The sequence below is a fragment of the Manis javanica genome, chromosome 1 (genome assembly GCF_040802235.1).
Source record: "Manis javanica isolate MJ-LG chromosome 1, MJ_LKY, whole genome shotgun sequence".
Lineage (NCBI taxonomy): Eukaryota > Metazoa > Chordata > Mammalia > Pholidota > Manidae > Manis > Manis javanica.
In genome coordinates, this window is record NC_133156.1 from 208567808 (window position 1) to 208581239 (window position 13432).

Here is a 13432-nt window from a genome sequence, read left to right on the forward strand (position 1 = left end):
AGCCTATGTTGCTACGAATTTAAGTCGGAGATGGCTGGGCAACAGAGGGTGTGGATTCAGGAAAAAGATTCTAAGGGGCAATGGGAAATGTTAAAGAGATATATAACAGGAAGTGTTCATGGGAATGACTCAGGCTGTAGCAAAGAGGGTGGTGAGTCCAGGCCAAGAGATCAGTTGGTAGATTGGTAAGAAGGGTTGATGGCCTAGTCTAGGGTACAGGCAGTGGCATGCGAGAAAAGTAGATTTGGAGGAGCTGGAGGAGATTTGGGAGGTAGGAGCTGCAGGATCCGATGACTTTTCACTGTACAGTGAAAAGGTAGCACCAAGTTCTGAGTGATGGGGTGGAGAGAGGAACAATTCAAGAGCAGAAAATCCTGTGGGGAAGCACTTTGGGTAAGGAGGGACATGTTGACAAGTTCAGTGTTGGATGGATTGTGTACAAGGTGCCTTTGGAAACATCTACCTAGACGTTTCCTCTTTAGGAAGGAGGTGGATGAACAGGTCTGGAGCTTAGAAGACAGCTGAGCCAGAAATATCGTCTTCTGTGTTACCATCAGCACAGAGGCTGGCCTGTCTTGTCTAAGGAGCAAGCCAAACCCTGGCCCCAGGGAAAGAAGCAGGTTCCCTGAGTCCTTCGGCTTGGGTAAAAACAGGTTTAGCAGGTCTGGGTTCAGGAGATCAGAGTCCAGGTCCAAATGTGCAAACAGGCAGAGCATGGGCAGAGGGCCACCTAAGTCACTGACCAAGACAGTGACAATGAAGGAAAATGCCCAGGGCTGACCAACTCACAAGGGTCAATGAGCAAAATTCTCAAATAGAGCTAGTTCTGGTCCCAGCTCTGGAAAAGTAAATGGAGTAGGGAAGGAAGGTGGTGGGAGGGTCAAAAACCAGAGAAGAGAAGGGATACAGCCTGAAAAAGCAAACCTGACCATTTCATACCTTACGCTTTTGCCTCTAAAATGGTGTAGTAGATTGAATGGTGGTCCCCCAAAAGATATGCCTACCTGGAACCTGTGAATGTGGTCTTATTTTAAAAAGAGTATTTTCAGAATGAAATTAAGTTAAGGATCTGGAAATGAGATCATCCTGGATTAGAGTGGGCCCTAAATCCAATGACAAGAGTCCTCGTAAGAGAGAAAAGAAGACACAGAGCAAAGGAAAGGCCATGTGAAGGTAGAGGTGGAGGTAGGAGTTGTGTAGCCATAAGCCAAGCAAGGCCAAAGATTGCCAGCAGCTACCACATACTGGGGTAGAGACAGGGAACAGATCCTCCCTCAGAGCCCCTGCTGACACCTTGGTTCCTGGCATTTGAACTCCAGAACTATGAGAGAATACATGTCTATTGTTTGAAGCCACCCAATTTGTGGTAATTTGCTACAGCATTCCTGGAAAAGTAATACAGATGGTATCCACCTCTCAATTTTAAGTATACATAGATTCAGCCAGAAAACACTAAGTGCTTTATGCAGAGACTAAGGGACACAGAAATAGAATAAGAGAAGAAAAGAAAGAAAGAACAGATCCCAACGCCCCTCCAACCTAAGCCCTGAGACAGTGCTCAGCTTTGCGTTTTCTTCCCAGCAGACCTGCATGATGTCACATATTGCCTTGAGCAGCAGATTACCAACATAGTGATATACCAATTACTCCTTAATTGGGTTCCTTTGTCAAGAAGCACTCTAGCTTCTCAGATCCCAATCTATACCTCTGTGGTGATGGGGGTGGGGCTACCAAAAATATAAATCTTGTCTATGAAAATGCCCTTTTCATTCAACAAATATGTATTAAGCATGTTGAAGGCATTGAGGATACACCAGTGAAGAAGATATACAAAATACCTGTCCCCTGGAGCTTAAATTCCAGTGGAAAAGAACAATGGGCAAGTAAATAAATCAATAGATATAGTAGTATGGAATGAAAAAAGTTCTAGGGAAAGTAAATCAGACAAAGGGAACAAAAATGTGACAACAGTGGTCAGAGAAGGCCTTTGGGTTGTGGTAAGAACTTTTTGAAAAGAAATCTAAATGATGGGATGGAGTGAACCACCAGGAACATCTGGAGAACAACATTCCAGGAAAAGGGAATAGCAAGTGCAAATTCCCCAAATCAAGACTCAGCTTGACCTGATAATGATCTAGGAAGGCCACCATGGGTAAGAGATGAAGTCAAGGAGGTGAGCAGGTTCTGTATCTTGTAGGGCCTGATAAACTTTGGTAGAAAGTTCAGTTTTTACTCCAGTCTAATGGGAAGCCTTTGGAACGTTTTAAACACAGGAGTGGTAGGGATCTGATTTATGTTTTTAAAAGATCACTTGGAATGTGAGGAACACAAAATAGAAAGGGTCCAGTCTTGACTTCCAGTTCAAAACAGCATGATTATGTTCTCTGGTGGCATCAAACCTCCGTTGAGCCCTTGGAATTCAAAACTCACCAATCCAAAGTTTATGATGATGGAAAACCCAAACTCCTCTTGTGTTTCATTAAGTGTAATAGAAAAGAGGCCCCTCCCAAAACTATCTATGGTTCTGAGACCTGTATATAATGGTTATGAGAAAAATGGCAACATATACTGGCCACCTTTTAAAATCCTATACCAAATCAGATAGGATAACACCTAATCATGTCAGCTATTGTTCCCCCTCATCTCTAGTAATACAATAGCTTTTCATAGGCCATTCACCCTTCTTTCAGTGAACTACATCTTAGTAATGGGCGCATGGTAAGACCAGTGAATTCCAAGGGTATGGGCCACTTACTGCATTTTTCATTTTTAAAAAGTTTCTTGGTTGTAAGCAATGTTGTATGTAATATCACGGCCTGAAATAAAGTGTTCTGAACATTCAAAAACAAAACCAAACAAAAATTACTTGAGCTGCTGAGCAGAGAATGGGCTGTGGGTAATGGAAATAGGGAGACAAATTAGGACACTAACACAATTCAACGAAGAGAGAGGTAACAAAGGTTTGTAATAGCTGTCATGGCCAATGGAAATATTTTTTTAAGGTAGAGTTAACACATCTTGCTGAAGGATTGGATATGGGAGATATGAGGGCAATATTAATGGACATTAGTACTTCCAGATGCTTGTAGATAACTGAAGGTGTTAAACAGCTGGATCTGGGCTCTGGAGCTCAGCACAAAGGCCCAGGCCACAAATGCACATCTGGGAATGACCACCGAGTAGGCAGTCCGTGATGCTGGGAACTGGTCAGATCACTTGGGAGAGAGTATGGATGGAGAGAGGAGCAGGAGCTTGAGCCTTGGGGTAAGCCAGGATTGAGAGCAGAGGTTGATTCTACACCTGCTGTACCAGAGCAAATACTATTACAATACCTGTGCCCCACTACCAGATATCCTGATCTAATTTGTAGAAAGTGGACCTTGATTTTCAGTTAAAAAAAAAATCCTCAGGTGATTCTAGTATGCAACCAAGGTTGAGAACTACTCATGTGATCAGGGAGAAGAGGACCGCAAAGGAGGACCAAGGAAGCAATGAGGAAAGTAGGAGAAAAGCCAGAGAAATACAGGTCCCAGAAACCAAGTGAGAAAGGGAGGGATGTGTCAAGCCAGAGCCACAAGGTGGGGGACATCAAACAAGTTCCCTACCATCTTTCTTTTGGTGGTTTCTGACTCTAGGTACCTGTACAGCTCAAAACAAATTGATAGGGTTCTGGCCCTAGATATCCTATGGTGTAGATGACTCTAAGGGCAAGGAGGGGGGGCTTATGAACACCCCTCAACTGAAGAATGGAGACTAGATTTGCTCCTTTCATCAGCTCCTTTTATTTTTATCTGTAGGTTTGTAGCAGCTGCCCTTTCTAAAAGAAACAGAGGGAATTTTATTTGCACTCTATTTCAAAAAGGACAGAAAACGTTGGAGGGCTTAGAGCTCTACTTTGAACTCCTGGATAAATAAATTGTTGTTTATATATCCTTTTATGTCTGCAAAGTTTTGGAGGAAAAAAGCATGAGTATTACAGAGCTGCCCCAAGGAGCTGCTTTTACAAAGCCAGGTCAGGACCATATCATTAGTGGCAACTAACAATGTTTCCCATTTAATTGCACAGATCACAGTGCTGAGGAGCAAGCTCCAAAGACAGGGCACCTGGAGGCAGTTTAACTATTTTGAGGTTTTGGCAAAGGACACCCAGGACCTGTCCAGTCAAATCCCATCACTGGTTCCTTTCTTTAAGAGGAAACAAAATGCCCATCCCCTGGAAGCCCACTTTCCTCCAAGGCTTCTGATGAAATCTGGAGTATGTTCTTGGAATAGAGGTGGAGTCCTGTGAGGAACCAGAATTCTGGAGGCAGAGGGAGTAGAGAATGTTCCAGCATTTCATGGAGTCTCCTTACCTCCCTGCTCTTGACCTTGGTCACCTCCTTAAACCCAGTGACACTCACATGGAATCTAGGTCTGACCTTTCCTTGGTAGCCTGGAGTCTCTCCACCAGGGTATCAATGTTAAAGGCAGAGTTTGAACACTGAGGACTTGGTGTTCCCACCTCTTCCTGCTCCTTCCACTACCCCACCAACACTCACACCCTAGCACTTCACAGCCCAGATCTGAGAAACTGAGCTAGAGTGCAGACTGCTTGCTTGACACCATGATTCCCTCCAGGGATAGCGAGGCAAAGCCTTCAAGGCTCAAGACTGACTTGTCTGTTCCAGTCCAGCTTCTCCTAAAGCAGCTGCAGCAGAGACTTGAGGGATGGCATGACTCCCAGCCAGAGGCATGTTGCTGGGATCTGATGCATTATTTATGATGCTGGCGTCAGCATGGCTCCCAGGCACCAGGGGAAATGGAAAAGGCAAGTGGGCCTGTGCTGATTAAACTAAATATTTAAACAGGAATCGGGAATTGAGGCAAAATTCATTTTTCAGTAAGGCAGAGAGTGCGACAAGAACGTCAAGACTGGGGACTTGGTAAACACTAATCAGAAGGGAAGACCAGGGCTCTTGAACTATGGCTTCTTCCAGGCATCTTCCCAGCTCCTTCTCTGGAGCAGATCTAAAGGGTTTGCAGGAAACTCAGGAGTTGGAGTAGGGGAGAGAAGATGGAGAAGTGGAGGACAGGGGAAGCCATTGTGGGAATGAGATTAGGCAACATCAGAACAAAGGCTGGATTCATGTCTCTGGCTGCAGAGACATCCATCTCTCTTGTCTTGCAAGATCTGTTCTACTACATTTGCTCACATTATCACACACACCTTTTGATTAGCTGGAAAGAGGGCGATGGGATGTTGGGCAACAATGAACCAACACTCTTGTCTTAATTCTTATTGCAGCAGGGACAGGTCCCAGTCAGGAAGCTGACCTCTTCCCACTGCACACAAACACAGAGTGGACCCTACACAAAGAGGACACAAGGAAGCCAGGCCATCCATTCAGAATATCCAGAAATCTCCAGATTTGAGGAAAGATAGGATCTCAAAAGGAAATTTCCTGGTAGGAAGAAACAGTTGTCATTTCATCTGGCTTTTTCCACTGCATTTTCCCCTCCCAATGGAGTCCCTCGCTTGTATTTCTGCAGCAGTCACCATCCCTGGCCCCCAGGGATGTGCTTTTTCTCAGTCCCAGCATGAACAAGTTCCCTGTTACTCCTTTCCTCTAAAGACAGCTGAGACAGGCTGACATTTTCAAAATTAACTTTTGTAAGAAAGAAAAGGAAATAATTGGAGAAAATATGAATGCCTAAGTTCAGTTCAGTTCAACATTTATTGGGATTCTTTTGTTTAATCAATGTGCTATGCTCTGGGTTACCCAGATGGATGAAATAGCATTCTGGTCCTTGAGGAGTACACTATCCAGTAGAAGAGGCAGGTATGAATATATGATGAGTTACAATCTAATAAGATAAGGGCCATAATAATCTGGAATTGGGATGAATTAATATGCCCTGCTGCAGAGGCAGGGCTGGTCAGAGAAGGCTTTGAGAGAAGGAATATTTGATCTGGACCTTTAATTAAAATAAGAACTTTGCCTGGTGAAGAGTCAAAAGGACATTCCAGACAAAGGGAACAGCACAGAGCAAATACATGCGTGACATATGAGAACCAACTACGAAGTTGGTTCAAAGCCAGATTGTAGAGGCCTTGAATGCCAAGCTAAGAGGTTTGACCTAATCCTATAGAGCCTATAGACAACGGAGAGCCAACATGATTAATTTGTATTTAAGTAAGAAATACAGTAGTTGCTAAAATGTAATAAATAGGCATTTTGATTTCTACAACAGTCTCCTGTGAGTTCAGTTGGCATAAATATATCAAGCTTCTAGACCTGCAGAGTTGATGGTAGAGCATGGGCTAAAATACTGCCACCCTATGAAGGAGACAGACTCCCTACCAGACTTACCTTTAAATTCAATGACACTTCAAGAAGACGAGAGGTAAATTAGAGCTCATCACTTAAGTTCCATGCCCTTTTATCTTAGTGTTATAGTGTTATAGTTTGTGGGTGCTCATACGCTAAAATTCGAACCCCCAATGTAATACTATTAGGAGGTGGAGTCTTTGGGAGATAATCAGTCTTTGAGGGTGAAGCCTTGATGAATGGGATTACTGCCTTTATAAAAGAGACCCTAGAGACCACCCTGTCTCTCCTTGCCTCTGTGAGGACACAAGAAGTCTGGGGTCCCTAAGAGGACCTTCACCAGAACCTAACCATGCTGGCAGCACCCTCCCTCACCTCAGGCTTCCAGCCTCAGAGCTGAGATACAAGTGGCAGTTGTTTATAAGCTCCCAATCCACAGCTGTGTTATGGCAGCCCAAACTGTCCAAAATACTTGGGAAAGGTAAAAATGACCCAAATATGAGGAGAAGTGGAGTGGTATTATTGCCTGAGGGCCCTTCGTATAGTGGCCCCACTTAAGAAATTCCAGCTGTCTGAGGCCTCAGGAGTTCAGGGGGATGAAGTCAACAAGGCCCTTCAGACTTCTTGTCAGTGAGAAGCAGCTGAAGATTTGGGGGTCTCTAAGTTAATTTAGGTTTAAGAACTTGAGAGAGGTGAGTTATTCAGGCCTGAGAGACTTCCAGATGATGAGAACTTGAGATTCTCAGGAATCTGGAATCATCTGAACTTGAGAAATCTGAAGACTGAGGTTTCCCAGGCCTTTGAAAAATTTACTGAAGAGAAAACAGATGGCAAATTGTAACAATGAAAAAACGGTGAACATTAAACTTCTTGAGAAGAAATGGTGGCTAAAGATTAACCACAATTATTTATAATAGTCCCAATGATATGGCCCCATGTTCCCTCTGCCCTCTCTCTTGACGCATTAAAGATGGATGAGTTTGTGCTTCCAGAAAGAAGAACCCTGATCTTCTTTCCTGAATTAAGCATAGAAACACATGTTTTAAAATTAGTTGTCTACAAAGACATGGTTGGACATTTCTAAACTGTCCAAAAAAATTAGGAAAATACTATTCCCCTCCCTCCAAAACTACAAAATATAAGTGAAAAAGACAAGCCATATTAAAATACATATGGAACAATTCCATTTAGGAAAAACAAAAATTAGATATTTTTAGGGTGTATATATAGGCATATGAATGTATACAAGATTGGCTAGAAAGATCTGCCCCCAATAGTAATTACCACTGGCTCAGAGGGTAGCAAGTGGGATATGTGTAAAAAATAACTCAATTTTCTTCTGTGTATTTCCATATTGTTCAAAGATTTTTACAGTGAGAATGTATTACATTCTCATCAAAAAAACATTTTTTTTTAATTCAGGAAAAAGAGAAAAACCAGAGATACACAAAATAATGAGTAGAATTTTCTGAAGCAAAGTTCATCATTTCCAGAGATTGTCACTTCTCTCTGGTGTCCAGCATGCATCGCGGCACCAATCTAGGAGCCAACCAGGCTGCTCAGCAGAAAGAAGAGATGGAGAAGACACTGAGGGACAGAGGAAAAGGCAGAAACCTCCCCAACTTCTGGATGCAGCCCCAGTGCATCCCTTCCCAAGACAAGAGCCTCAACCCACTCCACCCCTGGCTTTGTGAGATACACCTCTCCATAATAACACCTTTCCTGCTTTCCCCTTTTTTAAAAAATTAATTTACATTAGCTTTCCTAAATTAAAAAAGCAAAGGCCAAACTAATATAGCCAACAAGATGCCAGATCATAAATGCCTGTGTATAGTAGTCTAAGATGAAACTTTATTATGTGGAGATCACAGGAAGCCACTGAAAGGTTTTAAGTAAGAATGTGACAAGAATCTTAGAAATACCTCTCAGATGCAGCAAGGAGGACAAATCAAGACAGGCAAGACTAACGCAAGGAGTCCAGTTACAAAAAGCTTTCTCAGTAGTTGTGATGATTTAAGATGATTTTAAGATAGGCTTTTTCATTTTCTGCTCTAAACTTACTGACTTAGACTCACTCACACTCTGAATTATTCATTAGTTTATCCAAAAGACAAAAGAGAGGAATAACTGAATCCCTGCAATGGCTACAAGACCTTTCGCCTCTTGATTCATACCTTTATCCTCACCTCTGTGTTTACCTCTCTCCCAGCTCACTGGGGCTCAGCCACAATGGTCTTCTAGTTATTTCATGGACAGACCAGATACACACAGCCTCAGGGTATTTACATTTAATTCTGCTTAGCCCAAACTCCCTAACCCACCTGCTTAACAACTTAGCTCAAATATCACCTTTTCAGTACAGCGTTCCCTTGCTCATCTTACTGAAAATTGTAACTTCTGCTCAACTCCCCAGCACTCCATATTATCCCCTCCTGCTTGGTTGTTCTGTGTAACACATCTGGCCTACCAACTGGCATATTACATATTTCACTTATTTGTAATCTGTTCCTTTCACTAAAATGTAAACTCTTTGAAGACAGATATTTATTTCTGTGTGTCTTATCTACTGGTGTCTTAAGGCCCAAAATAGCACCTGGCTTACATAGAAGATCGTTTAGAAATACTCACTGACTTAATGAGTGAACCAAAACTGAAACTGTTTTGGAGAAAATCGTGTCCACTATTTTATCAAGGTGTCGTGCACATAAAAATGACTGTCTTTGGAGCTCCACATTCAAGGCCAGACTCCCTAGCACAAAAATCAAGGCTAATCCTTTTGCAATCTGCTTCCAGCTTTCCCTTCTCAGTCTCATGTCCTACCCTTCTCTCCAAGTACCTCACCAACTTGGAGCCACCCCAGCTCCTTGTGCAGGGGTTGGGTTTGCCTTTGCCTCTACACCCACATTCTCAGGACCTTTTGCTTCTGTGGGTGAACCTCTTGGCTAATTCAAAAACTCCTGCCTAGAGCACTAACACCCCCATCACACTATTGTAATACCACTGTTGTTTGGGCCTGTCCCTCCACTGCACCATTGGTCTCCAAACTTGGCTTATCATTGGAACCACGGGACAGTTTGTTTTCTTGGTGTTTTTTTCTTACTAGACTCCCAGACCCCACTCTAGACCTACAAAACCCAAGTCTCTTCTTGGTTTGACTAGGAAAAAAGATGACCAACGATGTGGTTGCCAGGTTGGACTGCCAGTGGCGGGGCGGCCACCTCGAGTTTTGATTATACATACTTTATTAAAAAATCCCATAGAGATCCAGGAAGTGCAGAGGCTTGTTCCAGATAGTAAAGCCAAATAGGATAGAGAAAGACATACAGATTCTGGGCCTTGGACTGCCAGCCTCCCCCCACCCCACCCCGCCCCCCCCACCCACCCCCGCCCCCCCCCACCCACCACAGCCTTCTTAGCCAGAGCAGGACCAGCCCACACCCCCCACTCATCTCCCTTCGGCCTTTGTTTGAGTGGAGCCACTTCATTAGCATGTAACAATGGTGACATCCAAGGTGCTCTCCTGTTTTCCATTTACAATTTAAGTGCCCACAATGGCCAGGCACTTCTATTGTCATTGCTATTAGCTGAAGTTAATGGTCTTTTATTAAAACCCTAAGGCCTGCCCTCTCTCCCTCCCTTACCCTCACCAGTTTATCTACAGAATGAATTCCCAAATCCACCAGTCACATTTTAGGACTGCACAAGAAGCTTCTAAGTAATACCATAATCACTGTGATTATCTTTAAAGTGATCCCGTCTTTCATTTCTTGGAATCTTTCTGTGGAGGCACAAGAGACTCTGCTTAAAATAATTTCAATAGCCAGAATTTCTGGGTGGAAGTTCTTCCAACCAGCTCGGGGCAGTGGGAGGGGTGAAGTCTCAGGTCAAAAGAGCAATGTGGAACCTCAACCCCACTCCCCACTGACTTGGGGAGCTGAAACCCCTGGGCCTCAAATCACATCTGTAAGGTATCTGCCCTTGTACACCAAATTTTTGAGGATCATACCATGTGATGTACTGAAAATGGTTCATAAACTTCAAACCCTCTCAAAAACTGTCATGCAGCAAGCACAAGGCTTTACACACTAATGAGGTAAACATTACACTCTGATTTTACACATAGGAAAGCAGATTCCTCCTTGACATCCCACCCTGACCCCACCCCTGTGTGCACACTGTGCTCTCCCCTCTTTTATTAACTAATTCACTGATTCTGTGTGGGCGCCTCCCAGTCTCCCCTCCATCTCAGGAAGCTTGGTCTTCATTGCCCTAGTTCTTGCCCAGAGCATTTCTCTCCTAAATTACTGACAAAGCCTTGCATTTTCTGAGGTTATTTCTGAGCTCCAGAGGGATCTCTTTGCCCTACAAATCTCTTGAAGCCACTCTCTTAATATGTACCACTGCCTCCTCCACAGTTTAGCTGGGCCGGAACTACCGCCAGTCCCTTGTCTCCCTCCCCGTAGCACATGTACTCTGCTGTACCATAAGGAGGCGCTAAACACTCTGAGAACTACCCTCATGCTCCTTCCACATCCTAGCCTTTGTATCTGCTGATCATCTCCTCTTTGATGCTACCTAGCAGTTCTTACTTGGGGCTTAGAAGTACGCAGGATGACGGATGAGCCTTCTCTGGGCCCCCTTAGCACTTGCCCTGCATGGCTCCATTAGGGCACATTACATTTCTGTTCAGTGCCTTGGAGCATATATTATGGCATCTAAGTTGGAAAATACTTGCATCAAGAAGGGTAAGAAATTGACATTAAAGTGGTGTAAGGAGGAGGTGAGGCATAATGGCTGGCACGTAATGGGAGATGTAGCTGGACAAGCAAAAACTAGAAAATCTCAAGGGATTTGATTGCCGAGAAGCTTAGGGTTCTACTCTGCAGGTGATCAGGCGACTTTTATGCAGGAAGCCACACTGGGTTTATGTTTTTAATGAAACAGTATGATTTCAGTGTAGGAAATGGACTGGAGGACAAGTGAGGAAATCATTGAAGAGGCCACTGCTGATGTCCAGAGAAGACATAAGAGTGCTTACCGCAGGGGGCGGTTGTGGATTGGAGAAAGGTGACAGATGGAGAGGATGCAGGGAGGGTTGGCAGTAGTCAGAGGGAAATGCCACTGAGTGTTTGTTTGGTGATGTGATAAATGCAAATTTGCAGATGATAAGTTTTGTTTGATCATAATGAATTTGGAGTACTTAGAGGCAATATGCAGTGTGGTTGGAAATACATTGACCATTGAACAACACATGGGTTGGAGGTGCCCATCCCCATGCAGTCAAAAATCTACATTTAACTTTTGACTTCCCCAAACTTTACTAATAGCCTGCTATTGACCAGAAATATTACTGATAACATAAACATAAACAGTCAATTAACACATATTTTGTATATTATTTTATGTGTATTCTTTCAATAAAGCAAGCTAAAGAAAAGAATATTCTTTCAAATTGTCACAATCTCCAAAAATGTTTCCAATGTATTTGTTGGAAAAAATCCATATATAAGCGGACCTATGCAGGTCAAACCCATGTTGTTCAAGGGTCAGCTGTATATACATAGAGCTGTGTACAGGGGGGCTATGGTATAGATTTATGAATCTTTTCCATAGAGATGACAGTTAAAACCATGGAAGTGGAGAGGATCATTGAGAGGAAAGTTGCAGAACAAAGTAAGAATCCAGTGCTTTTTTACAGGTATCTCTTCTTGATATGATGTCATACATCCATAAATCAAGTGGCTGTTAGTTAATCCACTTGAGAATTCACATGAGGATAGCACTCTTGGGGGTCACATGACCAAATTGTTTTCTGCTGCTATCATCACCTGGACCTGGAGTGCTAGAGGCCTTTGCTCTGTAAGGCCTAAACAAACCATTATGTTCATCTAAAGATGGACTGCTTAAGGTCAGATATTGCTGGTCAGCTACCAGCTGTTGCCAAGTAGCCAGGCAAGAAATGGACAGGGTGGTCCTTGGTATTTAGTACCACTCTCTTCACATTTGGGCATCTGTAACAGGAATTTCTCAGGAAAATTTTAACAACATATGCCCAAGGCCTGCATTCTCTGAGAATTCACCCACACTCCTATCCCTGCACAGAGCTGGGACACAGCCACGTTTATCATTTGGGACCCTGTTCCCCTCACCGTAGATGATTGGAGTAGGGGACTACCCCTCACTCGAGAGGGGTACTCAAGAATGAGGGGATGTGACAGGTACTGGTGAGTCTGTGAACTGGATCCTGGAGTGCATATACATTTCAGAATTGTGTGTGTGGAGGGGGTTTGCCCATGCACACAGAAAAAGGTCATCTGCAGAGAAAGCATAATTAAGTAGAGAACACCAACTCCAAAAGAGACTCCAAAGAGACAGAGAGAAAGAATGCACAGAAACATTGAGGACATGTTGCTCTGGCTCCTCACAACCCTCCATTTCCAGATTTTACTCCCTCCCAAGGCTTGTTTTTTGGACCCCCTGGGTTTTGTTTTCCTTATTGCCTAAGCTGATCGGAGCTTCTGTTATTTACAACCAAGAAGTCCTTACTAATTGACAGTAGTCATCTGGATAAGGACCTCAAAAAAAGAAGTAGTTGGAATAGTAATACTGAGAAGGCTTGGGAAATACCTAAATCCTACCAAGAGGCTGAAGTATATCCTTAGGACTGAAATGGATTTAGTGAAAGCTGTAACCTAATCAACTGTTACCGTGACTAAGAAAGGATACTGAAGGATACAGGAGTCTAGTACAAAATGGGTGTTTTACAGTGTTTATTGAATGGCTAAAATTAGAAGGCAAACATTCACAACAAAGGAAAAATACTTTTTCTACTTAGATCATTTTCACCTCTCATTTTAGTAAAGGTTTCTACGAAGCTACCACACACTATTTGCTGTAATGGGCATTGTTTTGTTCACCTACATCAGGACCCTTCCTCCTCCTTCGCCCTACTCAATCCCTGCAACTGAACAGGGTATGTGATGCACACTGGACCAGTCAGAGTTCTTCCCCTGACATTTTTTTATTTTTAGCCAGAGACAGGGAGGAAGGTGCAGCTCCTTTGGCTCTGAGGCTGATTTGGTGGACAAATTTCCAGCTGTGCAGAAGTCAGTCTGCAGCAGAAA